The following is an 18,300-nucleotide window of genomic DNA, read 5'->3' as shown; positions in this document are numbered from 1 at the left end:
AAAAATGTTAGAGCTGACCACAGGGTTGTAAATCCACTGACTGGAAGGGGGAAAAGAGAAACATTGCAAGCGACTGAAGTGTGTGGTGTGGCTGCAATGTTTGTGGGTTAGATGAGAAACAAGCGCTGAGTGAAACAGAGAAGGGGGGTGGCTGGTGTGATTTGTTTGGTGTTCAGAGCCAATAGAAATCCCAGACTGTGATAATATCCCCATGCAGCGCCGAGAGGATTCAGAGCTAAGTCTCCGGGCTCCTTTCACATCTGCAGGAGCAGCCAGCCTGGGACCGCGCGGCGCGGGGCGCGCTCTCGCCTCTCCTGCACCCTCAGCCGGCGCGCTTCTCTTAGGGGCGTCTGCTGCAGCCCGGCTGCAGCCGAACTGAAAGCGGCGGCGGGAGACCAAACTTAGACCCCGCTGTGGACTAGAGAACTCAGAGAAGGCACAGGGAGAGGGAGAGAGAGAGAGAGAAGGGACCCGAGGAGGAGGCTTCCATCACGTCATTGCAGGTACGCAGCTTGTCACGACTAATGTGACACAGACACGGTTTCTGATTTCTACCTTCACTAGGCACTTAGAATGAATTGACATTGTTTGTTCCGTGGCTGGTCAGGACAGAAAGCCCTGAGTGAATGTCTCGCCGGTTTCACCCCGGGTAATTCAAGCTGTTGGCGTGTGTTTGGGGGCCACAAGGTTTATTCACCTATTGAATTATGCGTGGGTGTAAAATAAGGACCTTCAAACTTGACCGTGATCGCTCTTTCTTTCTCTTTCAAATAACATCAATACCGATATGTTGTCATACCACCAATAAGTACCTCTTGGTGACCGCCATTCTAATTATGACTATAGCGAGGCAGACACCATCCAATTGTTAGAAAGCGGGCTATGAACCTCTTCCACCTGCCTATCAGGTTAATATCCTCCCTACAGGAATAGGAACCACAGCGGACTTGGGCAGAGTTTTGATTTTTTAAAGCATATGGCCAAGGGGCACTTGCCTCATGAGTGAAATATCACTATTATCACTATGCTGTGGTTGAAGGAGAAGAGAGAAGGGAGGTAGATATTTTTTAATGTGATTGTCAGTGATCCTTCCTGTGTACCTGACTTATTTCTACATTGTCTTACGAGTTTAAAAATGCATTTGTATTCTGCACGCCAGGCACGTTCGGTTCCAGGATCTCACGTATTACTACATTAAAAAGTCATGAATTGGAACTATCTAGTAGATGTGATAGTTGTTAAGGAAATATTGATGTTTGATTTTATTTTATTTGATCCTAAAACTCATAAACTTCTATTTCTTTTCTTTTTTGAGTGTGGGTTTTGTTAAAAAAAATCTATTTCCTGAGATTTTACCATGTTTGATTTGAAATTTTAAAGATGATTATATAACTCCCCCCCCGCCCCCCATTGATGACTTGTGATTAAATTAGCATTGCTTAATGAGTTCAGTCTTTCCTGGGAAAAGCCAGAGGGGACTGCATGAAGTCTCAGTTAAAAAATTGGTCTTGCTTTGCAGTCTTCAAGGGCTGGGTGGTATTCATGTGGCTCTGAATCCCTATGAAAAGCGCTTTTTCTGCAGTGGAACAGATTGGGACTCCAGTATAGCCAGAGAATGGCTCTGCAGCAGGTGCAGGGCAATCAAATACCTTACCTTTCGTCTAAATAGCACCCTTCCCGGTGGAGTCTTAGTTGATCATATCCATACCATTCACTGATAATTCACAGTCGACTCCCCATTCAGCCGTGCTTAGTTTTCAAGGTAGCCCTTGTCCCAAGACTTGTGCCCGACCAAGGAAGACAAGGAAGTTATAAGAAAGGCGTTTGTGTTGTATATCACAGTGGAGAATTTATATCGCCCTTTTCTTGTTTGTTTGTTTTTTGTTTCTTATCAGATGAACATGTTCTTTCTGTCATTAAAGGAAATGCATGCTTAGCTCTACCATGGAGTCAGGAAAACTTCATAGTTTTTGCCCATTGACTGATCTGCATGATTTAATAGGGTGTTTTTTGAAATCGTGTCAAAGTATAGACACGGCAAGTGAATATTATATTTAGGAGAAGGCATTTGGATTTTATAGATACATTTTTTTTTCCTTTTACATCAGAAAGAAACTGTAAAGAACTGAGCTGTTCAAATAAATATAAGTTAATCGACCCAACTACATTCCATTGGTAAAGAGTTGTTTTGTATGACTGTGAGCATTTGTCAATCTTTTATAAATAAAATAGCTGCAATAAGCTGGGACCTATTTCCATCTTATCTTTCTAACTCTAAAGCAATGTTGGGTATGTTGGTAGCAACTTTGTGAGTGTGAGACGGATTATATCCACCTTGTATAGACTAGGAGACACTGATGGCTTTTCAAAGATAAATATAAACAATGCTGTGATTATTCATTGTTTTGTGCTATCATTCTTCACTGAGAGAGGTAATCAACAGTTCATTCTCTATGAATCTTAGTAGAGCCAGCCAGAGCTTTACATACCCTCGAGTTATAAGTTTGGTAAAGTTTAAACAAGGTACATGCCTTTAAATCTCTTTAAAGTAAACACCTTTTTTTCTAATGCAAAGGAATGGTATTAGACTCTCAGTTCTTATTGATATGGAGAGGATTGGCCTGTCTGGGTCAAGGGCAGACACTGAGAGACTGCAGAGGCACAGGCACGCAACAGATTAGTTCAGCCACTTCTGTACTTCAATGTTGCTACAGCAATTGCCCCTGTGTGATGTGCCAGGTTGCTGGCATGTTCTCAGTATCAGGGTCCTTCAAATATCTACGGACAAAAAAGAATTATTTCAACCAGGGAAAACATGCCCAGCATTGGGCTTAAATGGGTCACACAAGACATTGTTTTGAAGGACAAGGTGTTCAATTGAAAATTAGACCTATGGTGCCATCTAATTCTTGGATTAGCTGCTTCTTGATTGTTCTTTTGTTTCTAATAATATTAGGTATAATAGACCTAATAATGTCTAGAATTAATTTTGATCACATGTCAGGCTAAAATGTGGTCCTCAGGCTCAACACTGACCAATGACTTCTGCAGATTTCCCATCACCACCACTTCTAGTTGGAAAGATGTCTTCAAGTGGCCAGCACATTGGTGGACCCAGACGGTGTTGGGGCACTGATTTGCAGAACAGAGCCCCAGAGCCACATGGATGCTAAGAGGATGGAAAGTGAGTGGGCGGAAGCCACAAGGGTATAAAGTGAGATGATATAAAGATTGACTGCTTCAGTATAAATCCTGGAGCCAAAGGAAAATGAAAACGAATGTATTTCCTCTAATTAGCTTCAGATATACATTTTTGATTAGCTTCAAGTATACATTTTTGATGAGACACCCTGAATATTTTAAATAAACTCTCTTGTGTTCTTAGGTATATCCCACACAGGTGTGGGATTAAAATAAACGCATTTGATGTACTGTAACACTCCTGTCCATACAGGCCAGGAGAGGGCAGCATGCAAACTCTGAAAAAGTGATTTTGCTACCTCCCCTTGACCATGAGGAAGACTCCAGTCTCCAAATGGCTAAAAAATGTCCCTCCAACTTGAAGTGCCCTCTTCCCTTTGGAGAGCCAACTCTAGAGTCTTAGCAAAGGCACCCCATCCAGAAGGGTTTGTTTCTATTTTGGCCTCCAGAATTGGTGCTACCTGGCAAAATCAGAAACGCAGCAGCATATTTCACAGTGAACTCAATTTCCCTTTCTTTTAGTTAGCTTTACCCTTTGATCCTATTCAAGCAGTCTTGATCTTGACTCTGTTAGGAGATGGGTGAGAGAAAGGGAACGAGAATGCAGGGAAAAGAGGACAAGAAAGAATGGGGTTTCTCAAGTTGGTTCTCCAGGGGATATGTTTATGAGCTGCTTTCTCAGTAGACCCAGCCTTTATTTTAAGCATATCTCAAATACCAGTTCAGGGCCACAACGATCCATTTTGTCCACTGACAATCAGAATCCTAGCGAATTTGGTTTCAAAACAAAAGAGCTGGAATAGCTTCTCTTGGTTGTACCCAGAATCTAAAAGACATATGCTGGCTGGGCGTAGTGGCTCATGCCTGGAATCCCAGCGCTTTGGGAGGCCAAGGTGGGTGGATCACCTGAGGTCAGGAGTTCAAGACCAGCCTGGCCGACATGGTGAAACTCCATCTCTACAAAAATACAAAAATTAGCCGGGCTTGAGGGCAGGTGCCTGTAATCCCAGCTACTTGGGAGGCTGAGGCAGGAGAATTGCTTGAACCCAGGAGGCGGAGGTTGCAGTGAGCCAAGATCATGCCATTGCACTCCAGCCTGGGAGACAGAGCAAGACTCCCTCCATCTAAAATAAATAAATAAATAAGTAAAATAAATAAATAAATAAAAGACATAGGCTAAAAAATAAGAATTATGTATCCACCTTTTAGAAGCTCAAAAACAAAACTAGTCCATCGTAAACCTAGCCTAACCTTTTTTTTTTTTTTTTTTTTTTTTTTTTTTTTTTTTTTTTTTTTTTTTTTTTTTTTTTTGAGACAGGGTCTCACACTGTCTTCCAGGCTGGAGTGCAGTGGCACTATCTCAGTTCACTGCAGTCTTGACCTCCTGGGCTCAAGGAATCCTCCCACCTCAACTTCTCCAGTAGCTGTGACCACATGCTCATGCCACCACACCTGGCTAATTTTTGTATTTTTTGTAGACACAGGGTTTCATCACATGGTGCAGGCTGGTCTCGAACTCTTGGTCTCAAATCTGCCTGCCTTGGCCTCCCAAAGTGCTGGGATTATTACAGGTGTGAGCCACCATGCCCAGCCAGTTAAAACTTTTTAAAACTCATGGCTAATCGGCTGTATCCTTGTGCAGTTGCTACCATCAGAGATGAGTCATCTTCTAGGGACAAACTATAATTGCACGTAGAAGAGAGAAATAGTCACTCTTAAAGTGGGTGTCCCGTGACTGGCAGCAATGACTTCCGAATGGTTCATCACAATTGCGGTAGGTTGGAGATGTTAGCTTCAGGAGCATCCTTGTCTCTTTGCTGTCTTTGGTTCAGCTGCTGCACAACTCACTACTAAATATGAGGGACTTAGCAGGAAGCTCGGAGAGGGGCTTTTTAAATAACATCTGAGAAGGCCGGAGTAAAAGCATTCTGGAGGAAAAAGCTGTGGCTACTCCTGAGAGAGGAGAAGGCAAAAGGGATGTTGGGCTGGGGATGGATGCACTGGGGCAAGGATGTAAAGACATCTGTGTCGAGAAAGAGTGACTCCACCGCTTGGGTGTGGAGGACTCCAGGAGGCTCAGGAGGCTGCCCAGCGAGGGCTCAGGAGCCTGTGTGCATATATGAGGCCTTGAAAGCTCAGATCTCCACTTCTTTCTGGTGCCACCATATTCTGCTGGGAGGTGTGGTGGCCTTGAATCAAAGCAAAGGTTTTTTCAAGGACAAAGTCAAGATTCCCTGGCATCTGGGAGGAGCAGGGAGGTCACTGTTTGTCTCCTCCATTTTCAGCCAGATGAGCCTCTGCTGCACTTCCATGTGCTGTCTAGAACTATGTAGTGCTCTGATGCAAGGAAAGCATGGATGAGTGTGAGAGGCTCATCCAGGGTCTCCATGGAATCAAACGCAATGCCATAATAGTAGGGTATTGACAAACGAGGGGCAAAAATAAGTCCTAGAGGCCGGAGTGGGGAAGAATTGTAAAATTTATCACCCAAAGTCTAAGACCAAGAGTCTCTACTGCTATTTTGCAGATTTTAATGTAGCACGTCCCAATTGTTTTAAGGTAGTCAGAAAAACCCCAGGCTCCATCTCTCTTTTGCAGATTACTTTCCAATTAAAAAGAAAATCTAATCACTGAAGGAGAAATCTCTTTGAAGGTGCTTACCTGATTGAGAAATACAATAGGTTGAGTGAGATTCTGGCAGATACCACAACCCTCATTAAAAGGCATACTAGAAGAAGTGTACGTTTCACTAAGAAACTGTGTCTGCATTGTGAATGCAAGAGATTTGGAAACAAAAGAAATACATGACTTGTAGAAAAGTCCTCTTAAAGGACAGTTTCTGAAGGACATGAGGCCAAGAACACAAATATTCCCAAACACGACTTTCGTGTTATGGATGAGTAACCATTTCAAGCTAAAATTCTTCTCTCCTATAATTTATTTAAACAATGAGAGGGGGGAAAAAAGAGAACGCTGAGCAGGGGAACACTTGACCAGCTCCTATGAAACGCTAAGTTGACTTTGTCTAGTACAAACATTGTCTGCATTAAAAATATTATTCAACCTGGCTCTACAGCTGTGACTCTAAAGGCTGAGAGGAAGCTAATCTTATCATCTATGGAAAACTAGCTGCTTCTCTCTGCTTTTATGCAATTATAACATGAACCCTGGATAATGCATTATATTTTCTAATTATAGTAGCTATGTTTTGGGAAAGTTGATGGATGTGTGACATTGTACTTAGAGTTAATAAAAATCCAGCAGTTCTGTAATGAGATTTCCCTGCCTTTGCTAGGAATTTAAATCTCATCAGCATTTCAAACGATCTTTAATTTTCCCTTATTAATAATTAAAAAAAAATAAGATTGTTCTAACATTTGTTGAATGCATACCATGTGCCAGATTGGAGTAGATACATCTCACAGATTATTTAATTCAGTCTTCACCACAGTCTCCGGAGTTTCTCTTCTGCAAGTTTTACTGAGAATTTCTTATAACCATAACATCTGATAGCTGAGAACATATTCCTTCAGTCAGTCAGTCCTACAGGCGTGCATCCAACAGATATCTGTTGAGTCCCTTTGTATAAGATAATAACAATTAATCATCAACAGTATGGTTGCTTTTACTAGTATAGTCTTTTACATTATATTTTCACATACATTCTTGTGTTGAATTCCTGTATTTCACATACATTCTTGTGTTTATTTCACACATTCTTACATTTAATTCCTGCCAGTTATTCACATACGCAAAAACAATAACAGCAAACATCTTCTATAGCACTAGCCCATCACTAAATGATTGAATTTACATATATGATTTCAATCATGATGGAATATTGATTGATTTAGTTTCAGATCCACAGGAGTGGATTTGATCAGATGTTTGTCATCCATCTAACAGACGAAAAACAGATGAAAAATATTCGCCCTCAGGCCCACTACTTGAGAGCAACATAGATCTGGGTAAACTTTCACTTCTCTGCTAAGAGCATGCTCAGTCTGGGGGCACCATCCCCTGGCCTGCAGAGACCACCTTTCATTGTTCCTTATGAAAACTTGGAGCAATACAGAAATATATAACTTCAAACATACGTATTTAAGACTTCAACTTGACCAATGGTATGGAAAATACACTTTCGATGTCATTTCTGTGAACTCAGAGAATGTAAACTTTGAAGGAAACAGGCAAAAAGCATCACTTTGTTTCATAGGGTCAAATAGTATTAAGACTTTTTTTGACCTAGAAGAGAATTATCTGGTAATTATGAAAAAAATATTAACCTAAGAAACTCAGAAGACCTGGCTTTGCACCTGTTTCCATTTTTCACATCCTTGGGGACAGTCTACACCCTCTCGAGTTCACTCGTGACAATGAGAAGGCGGAAGTGGCTCATGGGCTTCATTCCAGCTGTAAACATCAATTCTACATGCTTCCCTCTTAGAAATGGCTGACAGTTGTTAGTTAAAGAATGACTATTTGCTAAACATTTTATAGGTATCATCTAATCTTTACAAAAATCTTAGCTAATAGTGTCATTATCCTCATTTACAGGTGACATTACTAAGACTTAGAGCTTTCAAAGAGTGACACAGTCAAGCATGCTGTAGAACCATTTCAATCCAGCCGAGCGCAGTGGCTCATGCTTGTAATCCCAGCACTTTGGGAGGCCGAGGTGGGTGGATCACTTGAGGTCAGGAGTTCGAGACCAGCCTGGCCAACGTGGTGAAATCCCATCTCTACTAAAAATACAAAATTAGCCAGGCATGGTGGTGCATGCCTGTAATCCCAGCTACTTGGGAGGCTGTGGCAGGAGAATCACTTGAACCCGGGAAGTGGAGGTTGCAGTGAGCTGAGATCGTGCCACTGCACTCCAGCCTGGGCAACAAGAGTAAAACTCCATCTCAAAAAAAAAAAAAGAACTGTTTCAATCTTAACTCTTCCACACTTCCTCTAGTATGTTGTGCCTTCATTCACTTACAAGTACTGAAAAGATACTATGTGCAAAAAGCAGTGTGCAAGGTTATAGGGAATAATAGTGAAGAAGACAATTAAGGTACCTTAAAGAGCTCAATACTAGTATGAAATACCAAGAATAACCTAATAATTACAATGGTGTTTGTTGGGTATCATAACCAGGATCCTCTGAAAATCTATGGCATTGTTTTGGCCTTACTAACCAAGCCATTTGACAACATAAGTCTCTTCATTGTAATAGCTCAAAATTTTTCTTTACGTCATTTCAGATATTTTTTCCACTGGAGCTTAATATGGTTTTAGTCTTCCTTGTATAATTATTTTTGTAACATGTTTACATCTTTCACTAACTTTCAAGATCCCCTGAGGGCAGAGGCTATTTCTTGTTCTTCTTTTTATTTCTCAGCACAAAATTGATGCTTAAGGAACTATTTCTGATCCGAAGCTATTGAGATCCAGCTGCAGCTAATTTAGAGCTAGGACCAGAGACTGCTGCTTATCTGCTGAAAGACACAGTCTTCAAAAAATTCTAAACACACACATCTATCACAGGCTAAACAAATGACAAACCCAGTCTTTTGTCCTGGGAACTTTTTGTTTTTTTTCTTTTTGTCTTGTGTTATTTATCCCTTATGGTACAGACTCCTCACTGTTTAAAATGATCATTTCAGTGAGAAAATAAAAATGTCATGAAAAATCGATTAATTTTTTTTAATTTACTACTTACACATTAAAATACTAAATCAATCATTTTGACAGGTTTTGTTTTTCCGAGTGAAAGAAAATTTATTTATTTATTATTAGAGAATGCCAAGGCGTTCCTGTAAATGTATCTGTCATTCCCCTGGGACGGGCTGTTCATAAAAACCTGGAATGCACGCTAACTTTCTGGGCTCATTGCTTCCATTTGGAAATTAACAAATTCTTGCTCAAGCAGAAGAAAATGATAAGATTACTGAAAATTCTGGAAATACTGTTTTGGATTAGAAGATTTAATTTAGGAGATGCAGGCAAGTTTTTAAGAGGACTAATTTGTTCTATGTGGTTTTCAGAGGTTAGATGTTTAAAAAATCTCTATAAGGATACTTTTTACCTTGGTGATTTTTTGTTTGTTTGTTTGTTTGTTTGTTGAGACAAGGTCTCATTCTACTGCCCAGGCTGGAGTGCAGTGGTGCAGTGGCATGATCTCGACTCACTGCAGCCTCGACCTCCCACGCTCAAGTGATCCCCCCACCTCAGCCTCCGAAGTGTGAGACTAGAGGCATGTGCCACCATGCCTGGCTAATTTTTCAATTTTTTTGTAAATGTTTGGAATGCTTGTTCCTCGGTGCCATAAAGAAATAGCACTTGAACATTAATTTATTTAGTAAGACCATTTTTACTTCCTGCAGAAAGCGTACACTCACCAGCAGTTTTGCCACGAGAGTACACTGAACAAAGGAGACAGGGTCATTTATAACCTGACGCATCCACCCTACTGCTGTGTCCCGTTTCCATTGGCTGGAACGGGACCTCACATTCTGTATTTGTCCTGACTGGCTGGCAACTTAGAACTTTTTAAAAGAGGCAAAGGTAGAGGAGAACCAAGGAAGGAGGAAGTAACCTGTGGAATGCTGACAAAGGTAAAAACACTTTTAAATAAGGAAGAGGAACAGGCTATGACCTAATGCTTGCTTGGACCAGTATAAGCATGCCAGGGCAAATATTTAGGAGCACAGGTCTTTGAATAAATTTTGCTTCTAAGAGAAGTTACTATTTATTCCTAATTAGATGGGGGGGAAAGTCTTTGAAGACGAACCTCTACTTTTACTTTTTACATAGAGATAGGTCTCACCGTGTTTGCCAAGCTGGTCCCGAACTCGTGGGCTCAAGTGAGCCTCCTGCCTTGGCCTCACGAAGTACTGGGATTATAGGCGGGAGCCACCATGCCTAGCCTACTTTGGTGTTCTAAAAGAATTGAGGGGAATCTGTGAAATTTGATGGAAAAAAATTGCTTCTTGATTTCCACTTACCTGTAACTGAAATATCACATTCTGTTTAGTTACGAATGTAACAAACCACAGTAATATCAATAGAATCATGGCTTTGTCACCAACAGAAATCAGAATTACTTTCATATCATGTTACAGTTGATACCAGTGTCTCAAAATATCACTTAGACTTACCTAGTACTTAAAACTACTTGAAAATTGTGGAAGTTATCATACCTGCTTTCAGATCTCATTATTTAGTGCCTTATAAAGAAGACCAGACAATTGTATATCATACATTTTATATATATATATATACACACACACACACACACACATAGTTATATAAAGCTGATATAGTTGGAATATTTCTCCCCACCACATCACATGTTGAAATGTGACCCCCCAATACTGGAGGTGGAGCCTGGTGGGAGGTGTCTTGATCCTGCGGGTTGATCTCTCATTAATGGCTTGGTGCCCTCCCCACAGTAATGAGTGGGTTCTCCCTCAATTCATTCACTTGAAAGCTTGTTCTTTAAACAGAGCCTGGCACCTCCCTCCTGTCTCTCCTGCTTCCTCTCTTACTGTATGACACTCCTGCCTCCCCTTAACCTCTGGCCATGAGTGGATGCCTCCTAAGGCCCTCATTAGAAGCTGAGCAGAAGATGCCAGCACCATGTTTCTTGTACACCTGCAGAGCTGTGAGTCAAATAAACCTCTTTTCCTTATAAATTACCCAGCCTCCTCGGGCATTCCTTGATAGCAGTGCAAATGGACTAACACAATAGCATATATATATACATATATATATATATACACACATATATATATACATACACATATATATACACACATATATATATACACATATATATAAAATACATATATAACACAATAGCATATATAATACATATATAATAACACAATAACATACATATGTGTGTGTATGTATATATAGTTTGCCTTGTAATATTATATACTTTTTGAATTTAAAAACATTATTCTGAGAAGGAGTCATTAAGGTTCATCAGACTTTAAGGTGGTCCATGGGGAAGAACAGGTAAAAAATTCCACACAGTAGGGCAGTAAATTTGATGTCAGCCTTTCTAACACTTTCAGCTGCCTTAAATGGGATGGGTCACCACGTGAGCCAATGAGGTTTGTGCTGGAGGGGGAGATGGACGGGAGATGGATGGGAGATGGATGGGAGATGGATGGGAGATGAATGGAAGACGATGGATGGGAGAGGAACGGGGAGATGGATGGGAGATGAATGGGGAGACAGATGGGAGAGGAGCCATGCATCAGATATAGAGTTGGGCCTTGATGGTAAAACCCAACAATGAGGCTCTTTAGGCTCAAGAGAAAGAGAAGAGGAGATGTGTATCTCTTCCCTCTACTTGAATTTGCTCTAGTTTGAGCCAAATGGCTTCTATAAAGAAGGAAGAGTCCCTGAGGGCATACCTCATGCCACTTCTCTTTGTATTTGAAACTGGATGGTTTCAAGCAACAGTAATTACTTGTTGGATGAGTGAATTGAATGGCTCAAGGCCACAGTTGATGATCAGGTGTGGCTGGTGCCCTGGAGTCACAGCCTATCTGCTTGAGTTCCCATTGATAGCTCCCCATCACATTCACCGCATTGGAATTCTCTCTCTTTTATTTTTTTTGAGATGGAGTCTCGCTCTGTCGCCCAGGCTGGAGTGCAGTGGCGCGATCTCAGATCACTGCAACCTCTGCCTCCTGGGTTCAAGTGATTCTCCTGCCTAAGCCTCTCAAGTACCCGGGATTACAGGCTCTGCCACCACGCCCGGCTAATTATTTTTATTAGAGATGCGGTTTCACCATGTTGGCCAGTATGGTCTTGATCTCTTGACCTCATGATCCTCCTGCCTCAGCCTCCCAAAGTGCTGGGATTACAGGCTGGAATTCTCTTTTCATGTTCTTTTCTCTTCTGCTGCAATGTGAGCTCTTTAGGGAATCATAATTATTTTTATCTTGTATGTTACAGGGAATCATAATGTTTAGTGTTTGGTGAATAAATGAATAAATGTCCCTGTAGAGGTCACTATTGTTACAGAACCAATGGCCCCATTTAAAAAAAAATAAATTAAGGAAAAAACATATAAGAAAGAATACTTCTGACTTTACTCAGCTTAAGTATCATGGGATGGGGTCATAATGTTAAATTCTGGCCCACTAAGTACCCAAATAAAAACCTCAGAAAAGAATTCTGTTAATGGTAAGACAAGCAACCTCTCTTCCTGTTCAACTTAGTGGAAGTGTTGACAGAAAATAGCTTTTAGGGGCCTGGGCAAGCTCTGAAAATTTCTAGGGAGGTAAAGTGTTTTATTTGGTACCTAAGCTGAGAACTTCTCTGTATTAAAGGATGCCAAGATATTCCTACAAGTGTATGCTTCATATCCATAATGTTATGAAACTAGTTTTGGAAGGTATTGCTTTTGCTGAAAGGAAGAGTAGGGAGGGGGGCAAGGGAGGATTTATTGAGCACTTACTATATGTTCCAGGTATTTTAACACACAATATCCTTTTTTACTTTTTCTTTTTCTTTTTTTTTTTTTTTTTGAGATGGATTCTCGCTCTGTCACCCAGGCTGGAGTGCAATGGTGCAATCTCGGCCTTGGCTCGCTGCAACCTCCGCCTCCCGGGTTCAAGTGATTCTCCTGCCTCAGCCTCCAGAGTAGCTGGGATTACAGGCATGTGCCACCATGCCTGGCTAATTTTTGTATTTTTAGCAGAGACGGGGTTTTGCCATGTTGGCCAGGCTGGTCTCGAACTCCTGACCTCAGGTGATATGCCCTCCTCGGCCTCTCAAAGTGCTGGGATTACAGGTGTGAGCCACCATGCCCAGCCTAACACACAATACCTTAATAAGCTTTTGTAACATCTTTTTGAGGTAAATGCTGTTGTCCACATTTTACCAACAAAGAACTGAAGCTCACGGAGGTCCAGTAAATTTCCTAACTTTACACAGCCTCTTCCTAGAGGCCAAATAAGCATTCAGACTGAGGGCTTAAGAAGCTTTTTCCCTTAATAACTTTGGCTCTATCTCCTCACATTATCTTAGGCTTCAAACTGGAGACACAGGCATAAGACTCCATGTAGGTTGTGTTGGGTGGGTAGTCAAACAGAGGGATTGTACCACTGGTTTGGAGCATGAATTCTGAAGTCAAATAAACCTGGCTTTGTTCCTATCTGTGCGGAACTATCACTTTGTATCAGTAATCCTCATCTGAAGTTGTATAGTGCTGTCTTAAGAATTACGTGAGATAATGCTTTTCACACAGGCATAAAAACTCAATTATTATTGTTATTGTTACTATTATTATTTTGCAGGCTTTTGATATTAGTGAATTGGGGCTGAGAGGCAAAGGTCTTCAGAATGTTTCTGTGAAGGTTGCTGGAAGAACAATTTATTACTGTTACTACTTTGGAATTGAAGCTTCAAATCTAATTTTGTTAACTGACATAAACAAATTGAAGTATTTGGGCCTGAATTTTATCTTTGAAATGGAAATAATAATTAATTGGAGGAAGAGCTAATCAAGCACCTAAACAAAACCATTGATTCATTCAACAATTATTTATGGAACCAGAGCTAGAAATAGCAGGAGATCAAAAGATGGGCCACTTTTTCAAGGAGCTAATAGTTCATGGGGAAGGCAAGACATGCATGTCAACAACAAAAACACGGCCAGGCATGGTGGCTCACTCCTGTAATCCCAGCACTTTGGGAGGCCGAGGCAGGTGGATCACCTGAGGTCAGGAGTTCGAGACCAGATTGGCCAACATGGTGAAGCCCCGTCTCTACTAAAAATACAAATCTTAGCCGTGTGTGGTGGTGGGCGCCTGTAATCCCAGCTACTCAGGAGGCTGAGGTAGGAGAATTGCTTGAACCTGGGAAGTGGAGGTTTTAGTGAGCCGAGATCGTGCCATTGCACTCCAGCCTAGGTGACAAGAGCAAAACTCCATCTCAAAAAAGAAAAGAAAACAATAAAAACACAAGGTAAAAACTGGATAGAACTGGTAAAGACATGGACACATAGATACCTTGAGTGTTGGATTAGTGAACTGTTATTTCAAAGGAAGACGGTCTGAGTGCTCCTGTAAAGGTCTGGGAAAATTACATTGTGCCACTTTTCACGACTTTTTTTCTGCTTTCTCCACTCCTTGATACACATTGGATGTTTGATACCTTCCAACTCAAGAGTTTCCAAGATAAAAGGAAAACACGTAATCTCCTCGTTTTACACATAAAGAAGTGATAGCCCAAAAAGTTGTGTGTTTTAAGACTGCAAACTAGCTTGTTGTCAAATTAGCACTCGAACCCAGGTTTCCTCGTTCCCAGTCTACCCTTCTTTCTACTACACCATGCTCCCTTTTGAGCCTCCACCATTAGGCTGAGCCTAAACCAACAGTACATGAAGTGTTGCAAGATAGATTACACAAAGGTCCAAGGTACAGCTGCAGGATATGTGCCAGATTGGGGGAGAAATCATTTTGCTTTGCGGGCAATGGAAGGATTTCATAGAAATGCAACAAAGTTTGTTGTTGTTGTTTCATTTGGATTATTCTTCCTAGTGCTCACTGTGGTACTAAATTATCCTGGAGCTTGGATGCTACAAGGCCGAGGTCCATTGAAACAGTCCTAATCATTTCTAGAAGCCCAGTGATGCCTTCAGCTGGTGTGATGGATAAAGTAGCAGCTCTGGCCACTGACTACCCTTCCCAGGTTTTCAAGTGTTGTGGTACATTTTGACTTATCAAAGTAATAGCTATGACTCTTCTTCTCTTCTGTCTGGACCAAAAGATTGGTTTTCTCTGTGATGGTTTTTTCCCTTCCCCAAACTAGTGTTTCCTCTAGTCCAAATACCCCATTTGGACTGGTTTATTTGGTCATGCTTAGACTTTCAACCAACAAATGCAGCCTCTGGACTGGATTCAGGGACAGAAATTAGTGTGTCCATCCAGAGCTTTTTCCCTTCTGTTTGTCAGAGGACGGTCACTCCCTGGAGGAAAACATCCTGTTCGTCTTTAGCCAGATCATGTTGGCACAACGCTTCCTCTGCTCACCCCATCGCATTTTTATGTCTGGAACGACACATGCACAGAACCAGGCAGCCACCTGGGATGATAGACTTCCCAATAAATAGTAGACACAGCCCTCATTTACTGTTGTGGTATATATTTTTTGAGACAGAGTCTCACTGTTGCTCCGGCTGAAGTGGAGTGGCATGATCTTGGCTCACTGGAACCCCCACCTCCCGGATTCAAGCAATTCTCCTGCCTCAGCCTCCTGAGTAGCTGGGACTACAGGCGTGCACCACCACACCCAGCTAATTTTGTGTTTTTAGTAGATATGGGGTTTCACTATGTTAGCCAGGCTGGCCCCAACTCCTGACCTCAAGTCATCTGCCTGCCTCGGTCTCCCAAAATGCTGAGATTACAGGCATGAGCCACCACACCTGACCACTTACTCTTCATTGAGTGAATTGGTGGATGGATGGATGGATGGATGGATGGATGGATGGATGGATAAAGTGCAGCCACTCTTATCCGTGGTATTTTGAGAGCACTATGAAAGTCAGTAGCCAGATGGACTATTCACTATGGGGCAAGTATTATTCTTTGGAAAGACAAGCAGACATTTGACTCCAGAAGAGAAAGCAGCACAGTGCAGGGCATAGATCAAGCAGAGTATCCCCAAGGCAGAAAAGCCATATTCCATGTCTACTCACTTATGCTTGCCATCCTACTCCACTTCAGTTCACATGCCACTGACTTTGAGTAATTAGGCCAGGGAAGATAAAAAAACTAACTTCTAATACCAAGTTCTTTTTATCCAAATTTGGAGCAAAACTCCTGAGCTCTATTCTTGGGGTTGAATGAGACAGCACTGCTGATGACTGATGTCTGAAAAGGCACCATATGGATTTGTACAAAGGGAAGAAAATAATCCTCAGTTGTAAAAATATCTTTGGTCTTCATAAGGGTGATATGTACCCACATGTTTCTGTCAGGTGGTTTTGCTATAAATGATTACTCTTGGACTAATAGAAAAATTTCCTTTTATAGTAATTGTACATTTTCCCAGATTATCAGTGTAGCATGCAAAATCCCACAACTTCAGACATTTAAAAGATCAAAGGCAGAGAGGCCATTGGGGTCTTTTGACTCACCACACACCAGAACAATAGTTTGGCTACCAAAAGTCCCTTTAACGACAACAAGAAAGTGTGCTTTCATAATTACCAAGCTGCACTGTGAAAACCAGTATGCATTCCTAATTCTTGCATTAAATATTCCTGTTGTTTCTTGATGGCAGTAAAATTCAAATTGTCTCCATATGATTAAAACATTGGCCAACTGAGGTTTGGAGCTGTTTAGTCGATATTAACTGCAGTGGTGTTGAACTGATTTTCTGTTTCAGATGACAGCCAAAACTATCAAATAAATCCAAAAATATTTATTAGGGTGGCTTCTGAATATATAGAGTGTAGTTTATGACACACTCCGTAATCTCACCGAAGGAAGGGAAAATACATTTTCCATCTGTGTAAACCCCTCAGTAGCTGGCAGAGGGTAGTTGCTTAGAAAATGTTTTGGGGGTGCATGAAAAAATGGTCAACTTGGGCATGGAGATTTGAAAGTAAGGATCTGTTAATTTAAAAAATCTAACAAAGACACAGATAAAACTAACAAATCAGCCATCCGCTTAGAACTTTAGTCCTATTTCATCAGCGTTCTGATTTGTGTGTATTTGACAAACATTTATTGAGTTTCTACAATGTGCCAGGCATTGGGAATATAAAAAAGCATAAGATCTAGTCCTTGCCTCCCAGCAGCTTCCAGGTCACTAGGAGAAACAAACAAGTAAACAAACAGCCACATTCAATATTAAAGGTGACCTCTGAGCAAAATGAGGCGGGAGCAAGGCAGAAAGGGACATTGGAAACACTGGTTTTGCTCAGCAGGGACTGTGGAGCACATATCGTACTAGAAGAGATGATGTGCTTGTTATTCTCAGCAGTTCCCAGCTCTCACATCACTTTCTTAGCAGTTCAGTTTTGTTGTCGTGACAGCATAGCAGTTCTGCTGTGAAGTGTCTTCCTAGCTCCTGGAACCACAAGGACAGGCATAGAGTTTGTGGCATCTAAATACCGCACTGATTGACTTGCTTGTGGCACAGGAGTGCCCTTTGGCAATCTGTGCTCTGAGAGCCCTGGCTCCTGAGCTTTGTTGCACACCAGAGACAGTGGTCTCATTCCTGGCTTTCTTCTAAAGGATCGTAACCACGGTCATTAAAATGGATTCTTGGAATCCAAGCAAGACACATTCAGGTGTAGTTCTTCGGAAAAATATGATCCTAGGAAGGGAATGTGCCACAGTAGAGTAGTAATACTCCGTTTCTGGTTTCCTATCTGGCATTGGCTGAATTTCAGTTCATGAGAAAGAAGGGCAGAGCAGGCCAGTAGTTTCCAGGTTTATTTACTTGTGCACTGGCCAGAATGTAGGACGGAGAAAGTGACTATCAAAAGGTCAGATCCTTTTTTTTTCTCTCCCCCAAGTATGCACAAGGAGATAACCAAATGTTTGTTTTTCTATCAGAGTGTAAGTTTGGGTACATCTACGTGACTAACGGCAGCTGAATTGAAATCCCGTGTCATAGGCTTACCTGGAATGCTCTAAACTGCTCTCAACAGCCTGAGATGGCATTAGAAATAGATTGAGTCACCTTGTTATTTATTTATTTATTTTTTGACAGTTTTTTCTTGTTGCCCAGGCTGGAGTGCAATGGCACAATCTCAGCTCACTGCAACCTCTGCCTCCCGGGTTCAAGTGATTCTCCTGCCTCAGCCTCCTGAGTAGCTGGGATTACAGTTGCGCGTCACTATGACCGGCTAATTTTTGTGTTTTTAGTAGACATGGGGTTTCACCATGTTGGTTAGGCTGGTCTCAAACTCCTGATCTCAGGGGATCCACCTGCCTCAGCCTCCCAAAGTGTTGGGATTACAGGCGTGAACTCCCGCGCCCGGCAAGCCACCTTGTTTTATAGGGTGACTGCATACACCAAATGAATGACCTTTGGTCCATAGTCATTAGGACAGAAAAGTTGAGTAATTCCTCT

The 18,300-nt window shown here is 41.6% G+C and overlaps 1 protein-coding gene across 1 annotated transcript in view; it reads left to right on the top strand.

Moving 5' to 3' along the window:
* Window positions 1–231: 231 nt before the first annotated feature.
* Window positions 232–18,300, top strand: part of GREM2 (gremlin 2, DAN family BMP antagonist) — a 124,886-nt gene continuing 106,817 nt past the window's right edge. Inside the window, exon 1 of the mRNA XM_032137153.2 lies at window positions 232–503. The gene's annotated coding sequence lies outside the window, so the exon portion shown is untranslated. The remainder of the gene's footprint in view (window positions 504–18,300) is intronic.

The sequence above is a fragment of the Hylobates moloch genome, unplaced genomic scaffold, assembly GCF_009828535.3.
Source record: "Hylobates moloch isolate HMO894 unplaced genomic scaffold, HMol_V3 SCAFFOLD_18, whole genome shotgun sequence".
Taxonomy (NCBI): domain Eukaryota; kingdom Metazoa; phylum Chordata; class Mammalia; order Primates; family Hylobatidae; genus Hylobates; species Hylobates moloch.
Note: the sequence above shows the minus strand (reverse complement) of the source record. Positions and strands in the feature narration are given on the sequence as shown.